At 33.7% G+C, this 24,363-nt stretch overlaps 1 pseudogene; it reads right to left on the bottom strand.

The window, feature by feature from the left end:
• Positions 1 to 20,873: 20,873 nt before the first annotated feature.
• On the bottom strand, positions 20,874 to 21,006 carry LOC134470826 (U2 spliceosomal RNA; annotated as a pseudogene).
• Between the last annotated feature and the right edge of the window lie 3,357 nt (positions 21,007 to 24,363).

Below are 24,363 nucleotides of genomic sequence, written 5' to 3'. Positions count from 1 at the left end.
CTAACTTTATTTTGATGTTTCTAATATATGAGTTTACTTATCAGAACTTCAAAAACTCGTATTTTTTTTAAAATGTCAAATTAAGCAGAAAATCTATTCTGCAGTTAGCTACTTTATAAATCTGTTGCTGGAAAAAACAAGAGAATTTTTAATATATTCCACCAAAAAGTGTTTATACAGTCTGATAATATTAGGAAAGGTGTGTTTGTGCATCTATTTTAAAACAACTAGATTTAACAAACCAGTTGGTAGACAATCAGTGCCACAGAATTAGATTTTAATGGTTGTTACATAACCACAGTATTAAAAGCACGGCATTTTCATTTCAGTCAAACTATTAATTCTATTCCATGTCTAGCAGCATTCTACAGTTTACAGAAACAAATGTATTGTGATTTCAAGAAGTAGGCTTTATTTCTTTCTGCCACTTGGCTCTTCCACAGCTTCCTTTCATAGAGAGCATGACAGTACCTACATCAGGCATTAACTAAATGAATTACAACTTCCTGGAGCAAATCCTGTTCCATGGTATAAGACACGTCAGCATTAGTGATCGTGAGTATCGATTTGCTTTTCAGCTTTATAGTCCTCAAATATTTCTGAGTATAAAGAATAAATATTCTTTTATAAATAATAAATGTTTAAATGAGGGAAAATATATTCATGTTGTCATTAAGAAATTAAGTGAACAAATACCTTACAAGTAGCTCCATTTCATCCTGTGTTTTTCTTACTAATTATACAAATCTTTTCATGTAATGTCTAATGAATGAGAGAAATGTGAAAACATTTCCTCCATATGGTATTGCTACAGAACAACTTCTAGGAAGAAATGTGCTCAGTAATAGCACAGATGTTCCAATCTCTGTTTCTATGAGATGCCAAGATATGTCTGCTGGGAACAAAATCATGGTAATTTGTGTAAATCATAGTACGTTAAGTGCCTAATATATTAAGCGTTTGTCTATTTGTATTGAGTAAAAGAATGTCTTTTAAGCTTCTGCATTCTCTTGTCTATCCCATAGCAAGAGAATTGGATTGCCCTAATAAAAGACTAATGAGCAAATTCAATTCTGTGTCACACTCTCACAGTGCTTTCACAAGATAAATGTTATATGGTGTTTAGTTTTCCTTTAGAAGCAGGAAATTGGGCTGTTTCTTTCTTTGGTGGAAATTCCACAGTGCATATTGCCTTTTTACCATACTATCAGGTCTGCTCGCCACATGGCCTGTATTTATGTGGAACTGTCTGGCTATCAATTTCAATTAAATGCTAAAATATTCAGAATAAGAATGCAATCAAACCTAAATCCCTCCATGAATTACTATATCTTTGTCTGGGTAAACCAGCCTGTTCGCTTTTCAATGCTCATATGTCTGGACAACTGCCATACCTATACAACTAATTACAGTAAAATACTCTCTGGCTTTTAGAAATTATTGCATTCATATATACAGTTCAACAGTTTACCTTTTCATTTTGTTATAGTATATGAAAATGTATTTCTTGTATAATGAACTGGTAGCTACTACTTCCTAGATATCATGCATTGCTATACAATTATGTATTTTTTTAAACTTTATTTGTTTAATGCTCAGTTTCCATTTCTAGGTTCTAGATTAAATAGAGTCTTCTGGTCACCAGTCTGGTGCTGACCAGATTGACTTATTTCAACAAAACTTCACTCTCTCTCATCCAGATTGTTTACATTAGCAAATATATAAGTTGCTTTCTGAAAAGCCTCCATTGTCCAATACTTCTTGCATAAAATATTTAATTGTGACTTTAGTTGTCTGGTGTATGTATTTTTGGCCCATTTGGCTTATTTATAAATTTTGAGTTAAAGTTCTACTAAACAAAAAAATTTATACTCAAGTGAATCAAGAGAGTGTCATTTCCTGGTAAAAGGGGAAAACTACATTTAATCTCTAAAATTATTTTTTATTAAAAACAAAATGAAAATCTCAAATAGTATGAGTGGGCATCATATGTTTAAGAAGTAATAAGATTGCTGTGAAGTTTTTTAAATTGTGTTTCTAGTGATTTTTCTCTTTAGTAGTGTCTAGGATTGGAAAATGCTTTTGGAATTGGTGAATTTTGTAGAAAGGAAGTTTGCACTCTGCCTCTTCCATAAGTAGATCAGTTTTTCTCCTGTAATTACACCAGCATATCAGTAATATTTTAATCTATTGTACAAGCATAAATGTAAACAAGAAAAGTAAATTTTTAATATGGAGGAAACTGGCTATCACATATAAAAATTCTACATTATTTTCTTTCTCCTCACAAATAATTTTCATTGTCTAGGCTCCACAGTCTCATTGAGTTACTTACATTTAAAATGATACTATAGTTGTTAATTTTCAATGACTTTTTAATATTTTCTAAACATGGATAATTTTTATTTTATGGAACTGTATTTGTAATACATACAGTAGATTATTCTTAATCATTTTACAGGCCTTTATTTATTTAGAGGATGTTCCATACCTCCCATGTATTACATTAGTACTCAAATGCTGTAGGAGAAATAATTTACCCAATAATGTCTGTCTACATATTTCTAACTTGTTTCTAATTTTCATTTTTGTGTTTAAGTATTATAGTCCAATGTTACAGAAATTCCCTTGCACTGCTTATCTTTTTTGCACTTTTATGAATACAGAAATGAATTGCGATGAACAAAATTGTGGCTCAGTCATTTAGTCACTGACCTACACTGCTGTCGCATTCAATCTTTTCTTGAGCAAGGATAGATCTCATTTCCTGAAGTATGAGCCAAAAAATTTGAAATAGTTCTAATTATGACATTTTTCAAGAAATTCTGTAAAATACTATGTGATGAATAGAATAACGAAATGACTAATGATAAATTTACCACCTGTGTCAATTTAATAAGAGAAATAAGAACACTCAAGTAATAAAATGAACATGGATTATATTGTGCTGAAAATTGTCTTTTTAAAAAAAATACTTGAAACGTTTTGTGAAATATCTCTAATTCACTTACTAGTCTTTTTGAGAAACAGATATCAAAATTTAAAATGAACACAATTTAAATGAACAAAATTCAAATTTAAAATGAACAAAATTAAAACACAAATATATTTTTGTGTTTAAAAAAGCAATATTGAAGAAAGCAATGAATTTATGGACTTCTAGCTTATTGGGTCATTTTGTTTGTTAAATATCACACATATCATTTTGTTACAGTATATGAATAAAGATATAAATATGAAACTCTTCCATTGACAAAATAAGTGTGGAGACTCAACTTAACCAAAATTAAAACTTTTGGTGAAAAGTGAAAATGCAGTAAACACAGCTGGGGATGAGAAATACTGGTTTTAAAAGACTAGGAAAAAGTCTAGAGGATCTATACTTTTCATGAAAATTCATGCCAGCATATCCACAGGAGGCATTCAGTCATGTAACAAAAAACAGAAAAAAATAGGATTTCTGTAAAGCAAGATGAAACATCTTATACCTTTGTCATCTGGAGACACAACTTAGTGTAAGTCTCAGGATATTCTTATCTGCATGAGTAATGTAGGAGGAAGGTCTATAAACAGGGAAGCTGACAAAACACTGATGCAGGAACAGAAAGTGTTTACTCTGAGCATCTGGAGACAATAAGGCAGTGTTCACTCAACTTTCTCAGTTTCATTAGAAATCTAGAAATATTCCTGAAAATTGTTAAATGTTTATATGCACTTTATCACACCAGACATACACAACAAAAATGTGACACGGTAGAAATCATTATAGAGATCACAGAATGCCGAATTTGGGGGAAGGAAAAGGGTGAAATTGCATATAAACAGAAGCAGAATAAGACCAAGTCTAAGCATTGTTTCATGTCATGAGTGCATTTAAATCCGTTTCCATAGTGATTCTTGCCACACAACAAAGAACCTTCATCAAAGTGTTGAGTGAGCTAATCATGATTTTTTTTTTAAGAATTTTAATATCTGAGCAAGAAACCAACCTCTTCTGTTGGCTTCTTTAGTCATTCCAAAATAATCAAGGCTAGTTTTTAAAATAATAAATGCCTTTAGTAGTTTCACTGAGTATAATTGAAATAAATATCCCAAATGCATTTTTACTCACACTTTTCTCAAAATTGAGACGTGAGTTGCACATAAAATAATGCTATCATAGCAAAAATAGTTATCTTTCTGTAAAGCACTCTTATTTCTGCACAAATACACTGTCTTCTTCGTTCACCTTGTTACAAGGTGACTGAAATTTAGAATTATAGTCATAAACTCTACCAAGACGGTATTGGTAATCACAATGTTCCATTAGCTTGCTGTTATTTTGACGAAATGCATGAGAGTAACAACTTAGGAGAAGAGTTTACACTGGGGCTGGTTTACCAGGTGTCCCTCTGTGGTTGGCTGGCTTCAGTGCTTTTGAGTCTGTGGTGAGGAAGTACATCATGGTAGATAAGAGTTAGAGAGTAAAGATCCTTGTTTTATGGTGGACAGGAAGAAGAAACAGAAAGAGGAGACAGAGAGGAAGCGACAGAGACAAGGGAGCCAGGGTCAAGAGACATACCCGCGTCATGTTCCCAATCGTAACCCCTTCATTTAAATTCCATCAGCTCTCAACAGCAGTATTGAATTATGGACCCATCAATGCATTCATCAATAGATGAAGTTAAAGCCCTCAGAATCCAGACAGCTTCTAAAAGCCCACGGGCAACTGACTAAACCTTTAGCTGTGAACTTAAGGAAATACTTTAAATCCAAGCCACATAAATTATTCCTCAAATTTTTCTTGTTCTACACTTTAATAAGTGTTATACCTCAGCTCTGCAGTGTTCCTCAAAACTCTCTTGTGTTCAAGGGTGGGGCTTTTGGCAGGCAAGTGGCTCACAAGAGTGTGATACTCCTCCGTGACCCATTTATCAGTTTGTAACTGGATATGCTCTTAGGTGGTGGGCCTGGCTAGAGGCTGTGGGTTCACTACCAGCATGACCTGGCACTGTGAATTTTTTCACACAGCTCCTGGATCTAGCTACCACACGATGCACACTTTTCCTCTGCTATGCCCCTGCCATGATTTTCTGTCTGTGAGCAACCCGAATTAGAAAGAACCTTCTCAAAGTATGAGCCCAAATGAAACTTTCCTCCTCCAATTTGTGGATGCAAGTGAAGGGAAAATGATTAGTGCAGAGAATTGGTACCAGAGAAGTGGGGTTACTGCTACAACCTTGACTAATCAAGTGGTTGATGAGCCTTTGGTATTCATTTGAGGGAGAAATTTGGAAAAAAAAAGTTGAAAGATGTGGGCTAAAGAAACCCTAGAATGAGTAAATACAGTAGCATGAAGGGCACTGCTGTTTGGAGCTCAGAGGACCTGAATACTGAGAGGAATGCTCTTCTAAAAGCCAGGCTTAAGAAAGTTGGAAGTAGGGACTCATTTGGAAAGTTAACTAGAGTCCATGAATGCTTTGTTAGAGCAAAGAACTTATCTTCATTTTACCCATGTCATAAGACTGCATGAGGGTAAACTTAGAGATGGCAGACTAATTTGGCAGAGAAAAAATCAAAGCAGCCCAATGATCAGGTCATGACATCAGTACTGCTTGCTATTCTCAGCCAAATTTACAGTGAGAATTTAGAGGAGAAAGCAGAGTTGAACAGTTATGGAGGTTTTACGGTTTTGCCACAGTCAGAGCACATAAAGTTGGAGCCAAGGAGAGGACAGTTGATAAAAAGATGTAAACTGCTTTGTGCCCAAACGGTGGCAAATACATATTGAGGACATCTAAACAACTGACAAGATTTTAGACATCGTGTGCTCAGGGCTATGAAGGAGTAAATTTCTCTGAAATATTTTGCTTTAAGAGAAGCCCAATAGCTGCCGACTTGGAATGGTTCCCCAGATTTATTCATTTAGGAACTCAGAAACCATAGGGTCTCCGAAGCCAAGGGTCCTAGGTGCTGCTCAAACTTCTGGCAGTCTTGGTGTCATCCACTGGGCCATTCTTGTACAGGTACACTGAGTACAAAGTTGGGGGGTTGTGGAGGTTTGCATTCAGACTTCACAGTAAAGCCTCGGAAGTCAGGCAATATAGCCATGAGAGCAAATTTTATCATTTTTCTCCATCTAAGCAATATAGACATTATTTTTATTATTAAGGATTTTTAAGCAATATGGCATGTATATTATACAATTTCAAAAAAAACCACTTTTTTCTATGTGGAAACAGAGTTATATCTTCATTTTCTGCTATCTAATAGCTACAAATTTCATAAAATCCTTGCTTTACTAAGAATTATGAGTCCATTTAGGACTGTTTTGTGGTCATTTTTCCTGTCTATATTCATCAAGAAGCAAATTAGTTACAAGTTAGTGCAATATTTCCCAACATGGGACCCATCTTAGAATTAATGGTGCCTTAGATGATTGATTTGTATCAACATTAAATACAAGTAACATTATTTGGTTTGTCAATAAACTTTAAAAGCATTTTGTTTTGTAATACAGCTGTGAGACACAAGAACTATTGTTTCCCCTCTGTATGTAGTTTAAAAACTGAACTTTGAGTTCATTAAGGAATCAATTCATGGACCAAGGATGTAGCTCAGCAATACAGTGCCTGCCTGGCAAATTAAGGTCCTGAGTTAAATTTCCATTACCAAAAACAAACAAACAAACAATTAACTCCTGGGTATTTAGTGAGTACAAATTTAATAGGCAATGTGTCAAATATTATGAGTCCAGACTCTGAGCTCTTTGTAATGATGCTGTCTGCAAAAAGATGATAATTCCAACAAAATATAACTTGTATATATTCCAAACTTATTTCTCTTTGTAATTGCATATTGTAATTGAAAAATAGTGACCTCTTCATAACATCGAATGATCTTACAGATAATGTGCTCCAAGTTTTTATAATGAATATTTTAAAAATCTGTTTTCACTTGTCTCTATCTCATCGTTCAACAGACACTGCAGTGCTACATTTATCTCTTGTTCCCTCTTCTTCTTTTTAGTTATTTTAAAACCTTCATTTTTCCTAAAACAGGTTTTATTTTTCTAGCTTTGCTCTTTACTAACTCTAATAACAAAATAGAAACTACCATGTGAGATTTGTAGCCTCTTTAGAAGACAGTGATTAATTAATATGACAGCGTAAAACATTCCTGAGCCAATGGGTTCCCATTACAATTATTAAAACTTTGCTCCTAGCGTTCTGGACTAATGCTTTATTTTATCAAGGGGTTTCTTCATTTTCTCAGGGCAATTGAGCAACTGCTATTTTCACAACTGAATCTGTATCTGGAAGGCCCAAAACAATTCTTCATTTCAAATTGGACAGTAGACACGCACAGATGGGCCGTATTTCTCATGCTTGGTTTAAGGATGTTTGAGATTTTTTGGTCTTTATTTCATAGCTTATTAGAAGGTTTACATCCAATTTATGTTAAACTCTTCCAGATTACTGAAAGGTTGTTTTGAACAAATGAATACCTGCTAATTTTTTTAGAAAAGGGTTATAATATGTACATTTTCATGTATTTGTATTTTAATAACTTTTAAGAAGTCATAACAGTCGGCTTCGCTTTTAGGGATTTTATTACAATAAATCTCAATTCCCAATTTGGACTTACAGCCAACATTTGTACTTTTATTTATATAAATATGGCTGATATTGTGGCAAATAGAATCGCTATTAGAATGTAAGTCATTTTCTCCTTTTTAGAGGATGGGAAGACAGAAAATCATCATATCAAATCTCCAAAATGTCAATGAATAACCTACTTGTAAACAAATAGTAAAACTGCAATGTTTATGACATTTAAATTAGAAAAATGGTATACTTTCAGTAGTATTTATTTAAATATATGTTTTTAAGTTATATTACTGTTTGGAAAATACTGAAAAAACTGAACTTGTTCAATAAATGTTGGTGCAAGATGACCAAATGCCTTTTTTCTAGGGGCTGTGTGAAGACATGCTTCAGATCACACATATTCTAATTTGGACCCAAAAATACTCAAGTTAGAGAAAAAAGACAAAGGTACCTGGTGAACATTCCACACTTTTTCATATTTTGTTTATTCCTGCGCTATCTGTGTACTAAAAATATTAGCATGGATTGCTAACTGGAAGGATCTCCCATTCAGGTCAGTCTTATCTCACCATGGAATTCACCAGGGCATTCCTGTTTTCACTTCTAATTCTTTTTTTTTTTTTTTACCGGTACCGGGGATCGAACTCACGACTGCCTGCTTCTAAGGCAGGTGCTTATGCCGCTGAGCTAAATCCCCAGCCCCCTTCACTTCTAATTCTGATCAGAGCCGCGAATAGTAAGTAGAAATGAGAAAACTATAATGTCAGAGTAACAGAGGGATAGACATAGTTGAAATACTTTAAAGGATTCTGTGTGGTTTATAGATTTTCACTGCAGAAATACCTGCAATTCTGAACAGTCTGTACGAAGAACATAATTGTTTATACCACAATTCAATAGTCTTTGATCTCATGAAACCACAAAAATAATGTGTTCTTTGTGTAAGGATATTGAATGTATTTGTGCTTACATCATTCATTTAAAAAATATTTAAAATAAAGGCTAATGTTTCCTGTAAGAGTTAGGCAGTACATATTTTCATCTTTTCATGGCACATCATTTCCATTACAACTCCTTAGCTCTGTTGCTGTTTAAAACACAAAAGCCATTCCCAAGGTATAAACACAAGGAAATGCTTTTGTTCTAGCACAAATGTATTAACAAATAAAGGGAACTGTCCTATTTAAATGTTCAGTTTACTAACTTATTAACCTTAAAATGTGCCTGAGTTTGTGACACACACTATGGCACCCAATTTAATATTTGCTTGTGAATGTGTCTTTCAAATGATTTTATTTGAGAAAAGAACTGGATGATGAAATAGGCTGAAGTGTGAGTGTTTGAATTATTATGTGATCTTCATTATCTTGTATACAATTGTGAGTTCAGAGTCATGGGTGCTATTTCACCCTTCTGGTTGCTGTCATGTATTAATTTCATGGTGTAATTGTCGCCGCTTACATACACTGTGTAGATACACACAGCCAAGCCTTCTTTGCCCATCAGGGGATTTTAGAGGTGACTGAATTATGAGTGTGTGATACTCACCTGTGGATGAGTCCACTGAGGGATTTATGCCTAAACGTGATGTTGGGAGGAGAAGCCTGGTTAGAGGAGGTAGGCTGCTGGGCCTGTGGCCTGGAAGGGTCTATTGTCCTCCCTTTTCCCTTGATCTTTCTCTCTTTCCTGTTTGCCATGCCATGAACAAATTTCTTCCATTTAGACTACTGCAATATGCTGCCTTCCCTTGGAGCCAGTCACGTATGGACTGAGACTGCTACAAACTGTGACCAAATAAACACTTCCTCCATGCATATATGAGTATCACTTACTATGTCTCAGTGATCCGACGTTTGCTAAGACTGTAATGCTTCATTACAGCTGAAATATGATAAAGAAGTAGACTACCTTACCTAAACGTTCCTTTATCATGATTTGGGAAAGTGTGAATTTTTTTCTTATCATTGATGAAATAGACTTCATAAGGACAAAAATATTTTCCTGTCGTGCTCACTGTCTTGTGTAATTTTCTTATTCATAAAAAAGTTAGTCACAAGCCACACAGATTGTACAAAGCTCAGTTCGATAATAGATATGTTATCTTTTGTGATGCAAATTTTTATTCTAACCTTTCATGTGACATCAGCGTAGGTGTACTAGATAGTACACTCCAATTTATCCTCTCCAATTAGGTTTAAACTGTGGAAAGATGGCAAAATTTAGAGCATGTTTTCATAATGCTACATGCAGAAGATGTGACATTTGGATGCACAAATATAATAATAGGCACTATTGTAAAATGACTTAAATTAATTTCAGCTCAGAAACAGTATTTTTAGTTATTTGAAGCCATAATAAGAACTTTATGTGTAAGTAAATGTGATATTAGACAGACAGATTAACATATATGGCATTTGCTATATGACTATAATTTGGAAACAATGTATGATTTCAATTTTCACACAGTAATATTTGTATTAATAAATAGATTAATGTATATCATATCAATTTTTAGGACATGTCTCCTTCAATATAAGTATAGACTTTTGGTTTCTTTATAATTTCAAGAATATGTACCTAACATTTTACTTTATGACCGAGAAAAGTTGAGAAGGGTAGAGAGATCTCGTCTACCTGGTTGCTACTGTCATGGCCAAGGTTGGAGATTGCTTAGATTGGAATTTTCCTTTATTTAACCTTCTATGACCAGAAAAGAAACAAGAAATCTTGTCCTTAATAGGAAAAAATATATATTTAAATATAATATAAAAATATAAAAATATAAATAATATAAATAATAATAATAAAATAATAACCAAAATAATATTAATAAAAATAATAAATAATATAATATACATTTTTTTATAAAATAAGAAAGCACCATTTTTCCCCTCTCACTTTGGCATAAAATAAAACTGCATAAAGAGGAGTTTTACTACATTAAAGCTGGCCTTAATAGTAATTTCCAACTAACTTATCTACCTACTTTTACGTGCATATGTGTGTGTTAATGTGAAAGGAACTGCTACATTTATTTTTATAAGCTTCAGCATGAATATTTTTCCCAATTCATTAAATTAAATTTTGCATGAATTATTTTTTTCATTATAGATAGCTTGAAAATTATTTTGAGCAGTAAATTGCATTCATTATTTGTTTTAGAGGAAGGTGGTTGAATTATCAGATGCTGAATTTCATTAAATTATTGAAACTCCAGTTATGGAAGCATTTTAGAGAATATCTAACCCTACTTTTGAAGTTAAGCATACATTGATTTTAATATATTTTGCTTAAAAAATGTCTTACATTTTCTTTGCATTGGAAGTTCAGTTTTTAATGCAACTCATCTCATTATCTGACATTTGAAATTTAGTTCCTTACAGTTTGAATATTGATTTTAGATTAAGCCTACAAATTTTATTTGAGCAGTTTAACCAATTCTTCACCCTCGGACTTTTAGGGCTAACACACTATTCATCATAGCTCTGTTAATACAGGATAAATGCCTGACAGTACTTCTATTCTTTCTCACTGCTATGGCTTTCCGTATTTCTCACGATTATGTTATCATGTAAACATTTTTAAACAGTACATAACTTTTTTTAAAGGAGCGGTGGATATTCACAAAAACAGTCTTGTTGTATTCAGATTTTTGTCTTAAGAAAAACACATATCTGGTTCCTTCTTTGAAAATCAAACAATTATATGTGTAGTCGATTTCATGTTTGCTAAAATTTTCTTAATGTATACATTCTTAAAATGTGTTTGTTATATTAAACTGTTTAAAATAATTATATAGCCCTATTTTTGTTACAGTAAAACATGCATAACATAAAATTTATTACTTTGAGCATGATTAAGCCATATGTGCAGTTCAAAGATTGTAACCGCCATTGCCCTCCATTGCAAGGAATGTCTATGATTTCATTTTCTTTCCACCTTTTGTTTTTGTATATCATTGCAGCTTCTAAGATAAAAGGCTAATACTACCTTAAAATTATAGATATTAATCAGTAAAGAGATCAACTGAAGAAAGCAAACGGAAGAAATTCTTAGAGACAAAATTTCGTAAAGAGCAATGGCTTAAAAGGTTGAAAGGACATAAAAAATAATGATAGACAGAAAGAAATACAGTTTTAACTGTGCTAAAACAGAATTTTTTGGAAGGTAGGAGAAAGTTAAAATACAAATTTTATAGATTTTGTTTCTTCTATGGGGTAAGATATTAGAAGCATTGAGACAGCAGGGGTTAGTTTAATTGGATATTGTAGAAAATCAAGGAAATTATTTGAGGAGGGATAAGAGACAAAACTGTTAGCAGATGTTGCCAGATTATCCTTTATACAAAAAAAAAGTGTGTGAACTTATCCATACTTCATCAACATAAATCCATTATGGGCCACATGTCGCATACAAGGCACATGAGTTTTGAAGTATAAGTAAACCATAGCTCTCATTTTGATTATGAAGCCTTTCTAGAAGGATACAAAATAAAAATATACAGATACACAAGCTTTGAAAGATCTTTAAGGGACATTTACACAGAAATTTAGAAAAATTTTAACGGTGATGATTTGTGTGAAAATCAAAAGAACGGTTCCAGTGCCAGAGATGCCTGCTTTCCAGATTAAAGTATTCACAGATGTACTGCTTTTATTAAGGTGCCATTAGAGACAGCCCTCTAGCCAAAGAACAAGGTGCTCCTAGCAGAAAAGAGGACTTCTGAAACTGCCACTTTATAATACGCCTGGATATTATCAAATTGAACAAGTCATACATAAATAATTCTTACATATCCTGATACAATTCCCAGAGAAGGCAGAATATGAATCCCAGGATGAAATTTCAAGACTTTGCTAATTTTCATCCTATTGTTGTAGTCAAGGTTTGCAAGGGAATAGATTTAATACAGGTACACAATTTATAGAATTACTTGGCAATATTTAGATGAAGAGTCAGATACAGAAGAGCACAGGGGATCTGTCTATACACCGGAGGCCCAGAGAATCCAGCTGAGGGCCTGGATCCTGTGGCACTGTCTTCCTTGAGTCTAGCTGGAACCTGAGAGCCTGCTGCACTGGAAATGTCCACAGGTCAGTGATGGACATTAGAAAGTCTGCATCAGCAGGATGGTAGATCTGTATCCCAGCAGGCTGAGGAATCCACACTGAAGCCGGGAACTGATGCTCATAATAAGGACTGGAGTTCCCCTGCCAGAGACTGCAGCTCCTTCAACAATGAGGATATTTCAGACAAATCAGCATGACAAGCTTCTCCAGGAGAATCAACAGTGCACCATCTTCCTTGCCAGTTCTGCTTTTATACAGATGGCGACGATCCTCAGGTGGTTCCTTCCACACCCGGCACCATGCTGACTCCTCTGTTCAACCGGTTAACTGTTAGTTAATCCACCACAGCTTCTGAGGTTTTGCTTTGTCATTTTATATGTGTTATAGACATGAAATTTCACAGGGTGAATCTAAGTGTATATGAACACAGGACAGTATATCCTTAAAAATATAATGTGAACAAAACCTTGGGTTATAAGATGATCCATTTTCTGGTCACAAAGTGGAAGAGAAAAGTTAATATAATCACTTGTGAATCCAAAACATCCATTAAGAATAAAATGTGCTATTTAATTTCATTCTAGTAAACAAAAATTACTATAGCTAATAATCCAATATTCTTTTCTATGATGACAATAAAGCCAATTCATCTGAAGATTGTATGTGCAACACAAAGCCCTACATAATTAGGTGTGGGGAGCAGTCATTGGTCTTCTTTTGAATGAGTTGACAAAGAATAATTTAGGATTGCTAACACAAAATATTTTCTTCTCTTAAATTTTCATTCTGTTCGAGGTCATTTACATTGCCTAGCTGGAGCTCCTTTGCATAAAAAGGGAGGTGGAGTATGTGTGACACAGTATAGCCAGTCCCACTGTACTCATGGTGAATGTCTGGGGAACTACCAGCAGAGGTTGTCTTAGTATTAATTAAATTTCAGAGAAACCTGTAACCGAGGGTTAAATGGATGGCCTCTATGCTTCACTGTGACACTCTGGAAGTAACCTTTTTGTGTATCACTGCATCAGGTTGTTTGTTTGTCTGTTTTGTTTTGTTTTTTAGAAATGGGGTTATCTACTGACTGGATTTGAACACACTAGGTAGCCCAGGCTGAACCTGAACTCATGGTTTTGATCCTGCTAACTCGAACTCCCAAACCCAAGGGTGACAGGCATGCATCACCACACCTGGCGCTGAATGAGCTGCCCAAATCCATCATAGAAAAGGAAAAGCCTGCCTCTTACTGATTCACTCAGGAGCATATGCAAGGATAAGATCAAAGAATTTTCTCTTTTTATCTCCACAGGCTAGTTAGAAGTTTCTTACTTTACCTATCTTTCTTCTGTCTTACATTCTATATGTTTTTCTCAAAAATTGCATCACAATAAATGATATTGAATTCCATTATTTTTTATCTACTTCTGTTTGTTACATACATGGGAGTGCATCCATTTTTGGTTTGTTCTGCTTTTTCAAATTTGTTCATTGAATCTGAAAACTGGTATCATAATAAACACAAGAATCTGTTATTCTTAAGCCAACATTTCAGGGACAACTGCGTCCTCCCAAGAGAAAAATAAAGATTTCCTCTTTTCCTGATAAGGATCTTCTTTGGCTGCTCAAGAGTTTTTGATAGATTTTTTTTCTCCTTCCACAGAGAGTTGAGTCATTTCTACTTGTACTTTGCCAAATTGTCTAAGTTTCTGTGTGGCTCTGAAGAAACCCCATGACTCACTTATGATTCATCGCATCATTCACTGTATCTCATGCCTGAGGGAAAGGATTTATTCACTGGAAATTGTGGTGAGCAGACAGAGGATTCCTTTGCCCCAGTCTCTCTTCTTTTCCTTTTCCCTCCCCTCCGTCCCTTTCCCTCCCTTCCTCCTCCTCGTCCTCCTCCTCCTTATTCAAAGATTTTTTTTTTTTTAACATAGTCTCACTATGTAGCGCATAGTGAGACTGGCCTTGAACGTGCAGTGATCCTCCTGCCTCAGCCTCACAAGTGCTGCAATTGGAAGCTTGTGCCACCATGTACAACAATATCTAATACAGATGCCCACAAAGTTGCCCCATGTATTTGGAAAGATAAAAACTTTCTAAATGAGTATAGTAGCTTGAACTCATTTCTAAATCTAGATCAAGTTCCTGAGCATTAACAAAGCCTCACAATTTTAAGATCATACTAAAATTCCCTTTTATTGAAGTCAATCTACAGCACATATGAGCTCTGTGATGACACTGTAAAAGAAAAAGAAAAAACAAAACAAAACAAAACAAAACAAAACAAAACAAAAACACCCGAAGTATTTATTGGTTGTGTGCCATATGTCATTGCTCTGTAATAACTGGAGTTACTGCATTGGAAAATTTATTATTTCTACAAACGTGTCATTATCAGTTTGTTAAAAAAATACTTACCTATTAAAAATGAATGCTTTGAAAATTAAAGACATAACACTTGCAATTCAAACAGGAGGACTAGGAGATCCATTCTTGTGGATAGACAATAATCCAGTTTCATGAAAACTGTAATTTAATGTTTTTTATTGGTGAAATTTCAGCCTAAGAAATTTAACTGTTTTCACATATAGTTTGTGCTTCTCTATATTTTCCTATGTCTTATTATTAAAAAAAAATCAAATATCTTATAATAAATTTCATAGGAAATATATATATATATATTATTGAATTTCAATAAAGCATTCTAAATTTTACTTTAGCAGATCTTTCCCAATGCACCACATGGTTTTTAATTAATTTAATTAGTCATTTAATTAATTTAATTAATTTAAGTTATTTAATTAATTAAGAGTCATTTGAGTATTGGCCTGCACTCACTAGGGTATGATAGGGAACTTGGAAATTTCACCTTTCTTGTCAACACTTATTTTTGGTGGAATGTGTGTTCAGGTAAAAGTATATAGAGGTTTATAATGGTGACCTTTTATGTATAAATTTAATCCTATTTGTTCATTTATCTAAGTAGTTTCTGTCTATGTCTGTCTCTACATTGTAATATTTAAAGACAATTTTGATTTATGTGTGAGTGTGTGTGTGTGTGTGTGTGTTATGTCCCAAAGAAACAGATGAGGATAACATGCTAACATATATATACACACACAATGTTTGACTTCCCAAAGTGCAATATTTGCTTAAGTAATAAAGGTGATATCATAACAAATAAGGAAGGTAATTTTTAAAAATTCCTGAACACTATTTCATAGCTACTAACTGAGTTTCCTTAGGAGCAAGTCTCTAAACTTACAAAAAAATGTTCGCAAAAAAACATGAATAGTGTAGAAAATCTGTATGCATAATATTAAGGATATACAACTTCATAACATGCTTTTCACCATAAGCTATTTGATTTAATCTCACATTGTATTCATTGTGATAAAACGGTAACATATTTTCTTTATGCCTACAAATTAAGCATCAGCCAGTATTCTTAAAATATTAGTAGCTATCAATTCATTTTTGAGCTAGGTACTATTGTCATTCCCACTATGAAGAGAAACAAAGACAGCTAATGCTATTGAAGACACCTCAGAGAGGAGGGAAAACTTTCAAACCAAAGAGTTCTTCATTCTATTTCTATGATGTTATAAATCCCAAAATGCATGGATACAATTTTTATCTTTGGTATAAGTTTTATCTTTAGAATGATACCCATTTTTAAAGCATTTAAATTAAGATGGAGTTTAATGTTTACCTTACACTTTTTAGTTTTGAATATTCATCATTTATTTGTGTACATCACAGTTTAATTGGGTGCCATAAGATTTCTGCCAATAGAAATTACTTTGCCAATTCCTATTAAGCCTCTGACAATGACGACTCAGCGTTCGCCTTTCTAGAAAACCACAACCACTTTCTTTCATTTGTTGCATGCGCAATCTAATTTAACAGTTTATTTTTCTATTTTTCTGCAGTACTGCACAAACATCACTTCCTGATGTCTAACTTTTTAATTATGATTGAACCCAGGACCTTTACACTGAACTGCATTGCTTGTCTTCTTTGTTATTAAGTTTATTGGTGCAGTTTAGATATACGTAATGATCCCATTCATCAAGAGAAACTTGTACCTGTAGGTGACATATATGAGTCCCCCTTTTCCCTCATTCTCTTCTTACTTGGAGAAAAGTCCTGTGAAGTCATTAAGTTGTTCTGCTGGGCTGAAACATGCAACCTCCTTCTTGAGCTTCCCAGTATGTTGGAATGACAGGTGCAGCTCATCAGGACCAGCCTTATTCACTTTCAATTAGGAAATTTCATGGAATTTTCTCTTTTTAAATGCATTGTATGTAATATCTTCTTCTATGTCATATCACTGTCTCAAGAACATGCTTACAGAAATTTCTATAATACCACACATTTTTCCGTTAGAACTATATTCATTGAGGAAATGTAAGATACCTGAGGAAAAGAAAAACAATTGAGGGTTTCTGAATACATTTTACTTGTTTCAGCAGAATTGTTTAACCTGGATATATTTTTAAAGAGATTGCCTTGTATATGAGCAGATGAAAAAGTACACCTAACTTCCATGTCAGATCATCCCCTCCAACAGTGGACGTAATCGATGTCTTACCCTATCATTCTCCTTTGTTTCTCTAGTATTCCTGCCTGATTGTCTAGGTATCACTTCCAGATCACATTCACATGCACTCTAATATGAATAACTCTCTCATTTTTTCTCCTTCGATGTGAGCTGACATTCCTCCTCAGAAAGTATTTCATCTTGATATTTGCCCCATGTCAATATTAAACAAAACCACAGGAAAAAAGTGGAAAAATTCTAATTTTATGTGATTCTGGAAAGACACATTAGGTCAGATTTTTCAATTCTTATAAAGATTAATTTGAAGAATTTACTATTTCAATAAGTGAGTTTTAATATTTAAATCCACTGAAACTACAAATATTTACCAGTCAATTGTAACCAAAAGTATAGCTTACAAACTAGCAAAAAGCTGCATATTAGAACATTTTTACCAACTTGAGGTGAAACAACTTAAAAAATATTCCCGTTGAATTCCTATCCCAATGCAGATTTTTATGTGCATTGCTGATTCCTAATCTTACAACCTTTAAAGATTAACTCTTGTCATATTTATGCATAAGGAAAAGTTTCCTACGTAATTATCATGCTCAGGAAATTTAAAATATTATGTTATATATTTTAAGGATTTTTAAAATTTTAAATGTGTTATCTATCTTTTGTATAAATTCAAGATTATTATTTGATGGTTTAGCCTTTTGATGCATTAATAGATATGTATAAAAGTCTTAGAAAATAATATTTTCTCTCCTAATACATTCTTACAGATTTGTTGAAATGTAGCAATATATACCAGGAGTATATGCTTTAATACGTATTAATCCCATAACAAAATAATTTGAAAACCACCAATATTGTACAATATTTGCTTCAATAAAATTTTTTTCCAATTTTTTCTACTGCATTAATAATTTTAATAAATTGACACTTTCATAATGTCCTCATATTGGCAAGCAAACAAAAAACTATAAAATTATCTTAAAATTTATATGAGAATATAGTATCTTGAGAGTATGTTAATGGTTTCCAAAAGAAAATGAAACCTGAATATATAAAAATTAAGGAAGAGGCTTAAAAATTCCATGCTACTTGTTTACAAAATCTTACATTTCATGTGACGCAGGGTTTTCTACACAAAGAAAATCTATGAAAATTAGGTTAATTCTCATTAAAAAGTCCCCCTAATTAAATAAGTAGTAATCAGCATTAACTTTAGATGGTAATATGATGCAAAGTAGAATCAAGTCTAATAAGTGAGCCTTCTTCACAACAAATAACCGTATAATAGTGTTGAAAGTAAGTGATAACATTATAGAGAGTATGGCATACTCCAACTGATGGAGAAATAAAATCACAAGTGTGAATCATTTGAATGGAAATTTTTAAGAAACCAGATTATGTACCTTTTTTGTGTGCTTCACAACTGCTTTCAAAAGCAACTATAATGAAATCAAGGCAGGAATATGATTACATAACAAAGTAAAACCTAGAAGATTGAATTTAGATTGACTGAGTTTTTACTTCTTTGGCATTACAAAAAATTATCCCAAACTTGAAAGTCAAAAGCAAATGCATTACATCCTTCAATGACCTACTGACATGATATTTACGATGGTTAGCCAAGATCGATTTTAATGATTTAGAAGTGATCAGGAATATTCCATCTCACAATTTACTGTTTGGTTAGGACTCGGGAAGGATGGAGTTAAATGTAAACCTGTAGACTACAGTCCGTTGGAGAAGACAACCATAAAAGTCTTGTCCTAATTGTCCAGAACAATTTCGTCCAGAACCAATTTGTTATGTCACTTAGGCCTTATATTCTTTATTCTTTTCTTTTCTAAACAGCTCTTTAAAATATCATTCTATCATAATCAGAAAGTTCAGGCTGCTTATAGAAAATAGGCTGTTTTGCAAGTGTTGTATCTCTACCTCAAGTACTCTATTATGCATTGTAGTCATGGAAATCCAAATAAAGAAGTGGATGCGGTTATGTTCTAATAAAACTTTATTTCAAAAATTAGTAAGTGACTTGGCTGATGGGACATACTTTGGTTACCTTCCTATTATGTAACCTATTAATAGGAAGTGCTCTGAAGTGTATCAACTTGTTGAATTGTCCATTCCAATATAAGGTCTTCTACATGTGGTGTGTTGAAGTCTTAACTTTTAAAGTTAAAGTGATAGTGAAGGACACATAGTAACAGTATGAAGGATGAGGTAGTACAAATAGTTCTTTCTTTCCTCTGTGAATCAATGCTAACTGACAATAATATCACAATTCTGCACAGTGGGTAACACTGGGACATGGGGACCTCAGCAGGAACATAGCCCTTTGGAAATGCTGACTTTAGTTCAGTGAAATCTTGTGGAAAGTCTATCTATGAAGCAATAAATTTGTGTTAATCTGTTATTTACAGTGATTTGTTACAAAATCAATAGAAACTAATGAAAGCCCCTGAGAGCAATGTGAGACTATCTCTGTATTTCTGTATTTCCTGTCCTTTTCTTATCCTTCTCATGGTGTCAGTTGAAGCTAGTAAGCCACTCAGGAGCACTTCTTAAAAATTAAGCTTTTAATTCCATTCAACAGGCTCTTACACTGATCCTGCTGTTTGGGTCACTTTAGGCCATGCTGTGCATTCAAAAAGTTATTAAAATGTCTAAGATAATGAAGTAAGTGGAACGCTGGGTATACCTGCATTTCCTATTAGCTAACAAACATTCATTACACAGGGTGTCATCCAGCTTCAAGACATCTGATTTGTGACAATGAATGTGTAATTCGGTTTAGATATTCAGCCTTGAGCAACAGACAGAGGAAATGAAGAAGTCGGTGAAAGGTCACTGGGGTTGCACACTTTGCATTAAGTCAGTAGAGTTGCACGGGATGGGAGTGGGGTGACAAGTGCTGGGCATGAAATGGAAGAGCAGGGACACACTGGCATTCCTTAGAATGTTCGGGTGTGCACCGCAGTGTCTCTGATGGTGTGGGACAGAAGACCTGGGAAGAGGCTGCTGATTTTTGTCACACGATGAATACAGGTGTCTCTCAGAGCTCAGAGAGGCACCAAGCAGTGAGGGTTGCTCTCCCTGCCACAGATGTCAATGCCAACAGGCAAGTAAGCATGCCAGGAACAGAGCTGGCGGCACCCTGTGCCTATGCCAATTTGCCCAGCATTCAGCCTGGCACCTCCTTGGCCTCCACAGTTTTTCTCCTATGGCCCAACTCTAAAACATGGTCATTCTTCAAGGAAATGTGAGGGACTGAATTTCCATTAAATTGATAAATTGATGGAGTCCCACCCACCAACGGCCCTATAACTTAGCTGTGTGTGTTGTGTAGGTCTTTTCAGGTTTCTCATATGTGAGGAAGATCTATTTTCCTCCTCATAAAATATCCAGGGGCTGTTACTTATATGTATCACCCACTTTTTTGAAGTAAAGAGTCCCTTGGTCTTTCAATCTTAGATCCAGCAGAAGCAATGGCAAAAAATGGCCATGGTGATTAACAGACAAGGAGGAATCTACTTCAAAAGCATCTCTGAGCATCTCCTGGTACAACTATAGATGAGACTTGGATTCTACACTCACAAACAAAATAACCATAAAACTTGAAATTGAAAAATCATATGTTTCTGTTTTTCAAAATTAGGGTAAGTCTATGGAAAAGAAAACAATAGTTTAACTCAAATCTATTTGGAGGAAAAAATATGTCTCTGATATTCTAAACTGATAAGAACAGATTCTACACTTGATCTTAGCCAAAAGGCCAGGAAGCGATCATCTCAAGTATGTTACTCAGAAATTACATATAAAGTCAGTTTGGTATACTAAAAAGCAACAGTTCAGTTTTCAACTTGCAGATTAAAATGAATTCACACTTTTTCAACAAACAAATTGATACGATTTTGTGGTTTTTTTTTAAATTAAAAAATATTACAGCAAAAGACATGTTGCCTCGTGTCTCAAAATCCTCCTCCTTGCTTTGGCACACTTATCCCATCAGTCTTGCCACCTGAAGCGGTAGGTCTTCTTTTTCTATTTAAAGAGAAAAAAAAACAGTAAAAGGGTACAAGTAATACAGATTTTCAAAAAATCAACAGTAAGAAATCACTAGTTAATAGATTACATATTGTCATCTTAGAAATAGGTGTTCAAATTACAAAATTAAAGCACACAAAGTGAACATTAAAACAGTGAGATTGCAGACATTTCTGTTCAATGATCCAACAAAAACTTAGTAATATGGTTTTCTATCTTACACAATTAAATATACATGCAGTTATATCCTTTAGAGAACTTTCTTTTCCTCTCTTTTTTACAATAACAATTACACATTTTGGTTTTTATTACTCCCACAGTTCTTATTACTTTTTTTGAAGAGAATAAAACCAAATCTGGCAAAATACAACAGAGTCAGTTAGAACAGAAGGATGGACATAGTACATGATGTAAAAACAGAATACAAGGTGATCAACAATGGTTACCATAATGCCTCTTGCTATCTTAAAAGGAGCTGCCTATATCAAATATTTACAAGAGTGCCTAGGTACATGCTGAAGAAGAAAATCTCCTTTGATGTGTAATCAGGTTCTGCATAAAGGTGACAGGGCTACAGGTATAAAAGAATTGAACAAAACAGTACAGAAAAAAACAATAAAACCTAAACATTGGAGAATTTACAGGAATTCAAAAGAAACTAATAGTCAAACCATACTGGGCATCATAGTGAATCTTATTGCCTTCAAAGTAGTTGCCTATATCCTCAAACTTGATACTATCAAACAAAACAGAATAGAGTAAAATCAGTCAAAACAAGATGGTGAGAGCAATACAGGGGTTCAAATCAGGTTAATAGGAAAACAAAAATGTTACTATAATATAACCCGCTATTTTAATTTATTTTCCCTTAATTAAAAAAATAAAAAATTAAAAAGGAAAAAAAAAAGGTGAAGATTGAGATAAAAGAGGACATAACAACAAAACAACACGGGTCAGAACAGAACAATTTAAACAACATAGTGTTTTACCACCAGATAACCTGACATAATAGTAGTTACCATAGTGTCTCTTTCCTTGCAATATTTGAGTATAACTTCATATACTAAAGCATCAAATATATCAAGACATTGTGAAACCATTCAAGAGAATGAAAGCAATACAGGGTATTTAGAACCACCTTATGGGAAATGAACAACGGTTTCTATATTATCTCTTTGCCTGTAAAAATTTTGTTTATACTATCATATATATTAAAATCCAGTAAGATGCAACATGATAAAGCCAATAGAGACAGAAGAACAACAGTTTGATGGGACTTCAAAAAAAGATGATATTAAAGCAGCACTAGCTATTATGATGTCTTGTCTTGTGGTTTTGTGTTTATAAAATATACTTTAACCTTTATTTCTAAATAGTCAAATTTTTTTCCTTATAAACAGTAGCCATAGATGAAGTGATGGGAATCAAAAAAGTTTCTCCTCATTGGGTACATTACTGGAGAATAGAAAAATATTCTACAGTTTGTCATGAACTCATAAAATACTTTAAAAGTGGGCCTATAAATTAAAAACTGAAAAAATGAAAGACATGGAAATTAAGTAATATAAATAATGAATACCACAATAATCTTATAGTGATTTTGTGACATACAGAAAATTAAAAAGAATGTTGGTTCACTAATTTTGCATCTTAAGAGTTTTTAAAGAGTGTTTTTGTTTTTTTATATGAAAATTGGATATTAAAACTTATGGTAATGCTGAAAAGCAAAATAAGAGATACAAAGGCTAGGTCAAGCTACATTTTCAAAGACACAAGAATATTATAAAATATATAAAAAATGTACCAAAAATAGAAAAAATTGAGAGGTTCTAAGAAAAGTCCAACAAGAGAGCCAGGCATGTGGGAGCCAGGCCTCCCACAGCCCCTGGAGGCTGAGGCAGAAGGGCCCCAGTTTGTGTCTACCCTGTAGAGTGCATCGTTTTCATGAGATACTGTCTCAAAAAAAGAAAAAAAAATAGAAAGGACATGCTGGGAGTAGAGCTAAGTGTGAAACCCCGAGTTTAATTCCAGTATCAAAGACACACACACACACACACACACACACACACACACAGAGACACACGCACACATGCACACAATGGCAGCAGCTTTGAAATTTAACTCAGATAGAAATAATGAGCAGAGTCATTTGTTCTACATTAGAATTTACAGTGGATAAAATGCCATTTTTAGAACATTATGTGCTATGATACATCTTTTCAACTTATTGTCAAGAAACTTCATCAAAGACATAATTTTCTAGATTTTCTGTGTTTAGTTTTAATTTTTCAGGCTATAACATCAAACTGGCACCTGAAACCATCCAATTTTGGGGACATTAACATCTATTTATTATTCTGATTTGTATTCACTTATTGAGTCGTGTTTTTTGTACCGCAATCTTTTGAAGTTGAAAAATGAGCATTGTTCCCTCTATCAAAAAGAAAGAAAAGGAAAGGAAATGGACCAAATGATCATTGTCAATCAAGCCAGTCAATGCGGTGGTAAAGACATACCAAAATTGCTGTAAAATCATCGATTAATAATAAGATCAGTGCTCAACGTGACAAAATATGATTAAGTGATCATTAATTATAGCATATTTTACTTTCACAGATATCATTATTCAAGAGTGGAGATGCAAATTATGGACATGAGCATGTGGCTATGAACCTTTGAAATATTCTCTTTTGATTTGCCTTAAAAATACAAAAATATTTACAAGAGTGCCTAGGTACATTCTGAAGAAGAAAATCTCCTTTGATGTGTAATCAGGTTCTGCATAAAGGTGACAGGGCTACACTGTTTCTCTATAGAAAACTGTGGTGTCTGATGCACTCATTCATTTATTTCTCATTTTCTCTTTTAGAATGAATAGAGGACTTTGAAACTGAGTACAACTGGATTCACATACCATTTCCATAACATAACTATGATCTTGAATGAAATACTAAGACTCTCCAAGGCTTAGTTTTGTAACCAAGAAATAATGAGCAAGTCCAAGAAAACATTTTATTTAACCTAAATATCTACCATTTGAAAAGGCACCAATATTGTGTGTACTATTAACAATGAGAGAAAAGGGCTGTTGTGGATC

Source organism: Cavia porcellus, unplaced genomic scaffold (genome assembly GCF_034190915.1).
Source record: "Cavia porcellus strain 051 isolate PalLab524CR breed Dunkin Hartley unplaced genomic scaffold, mCavPor4.1 scaffold_16, whole genome shotgun sequence".
Classification (NCBI taxonomy): Eukaryota; Metazoa; Chordata; class Mammalia; order Rodentia; family Caviidae; genus Cavia; species Cavia porcellus.
The sequence above is the reverse complement of the archived record's forward strand: the minus strand, read 5'-3'. Positions and strand labels throughout refer to the sequence as shown.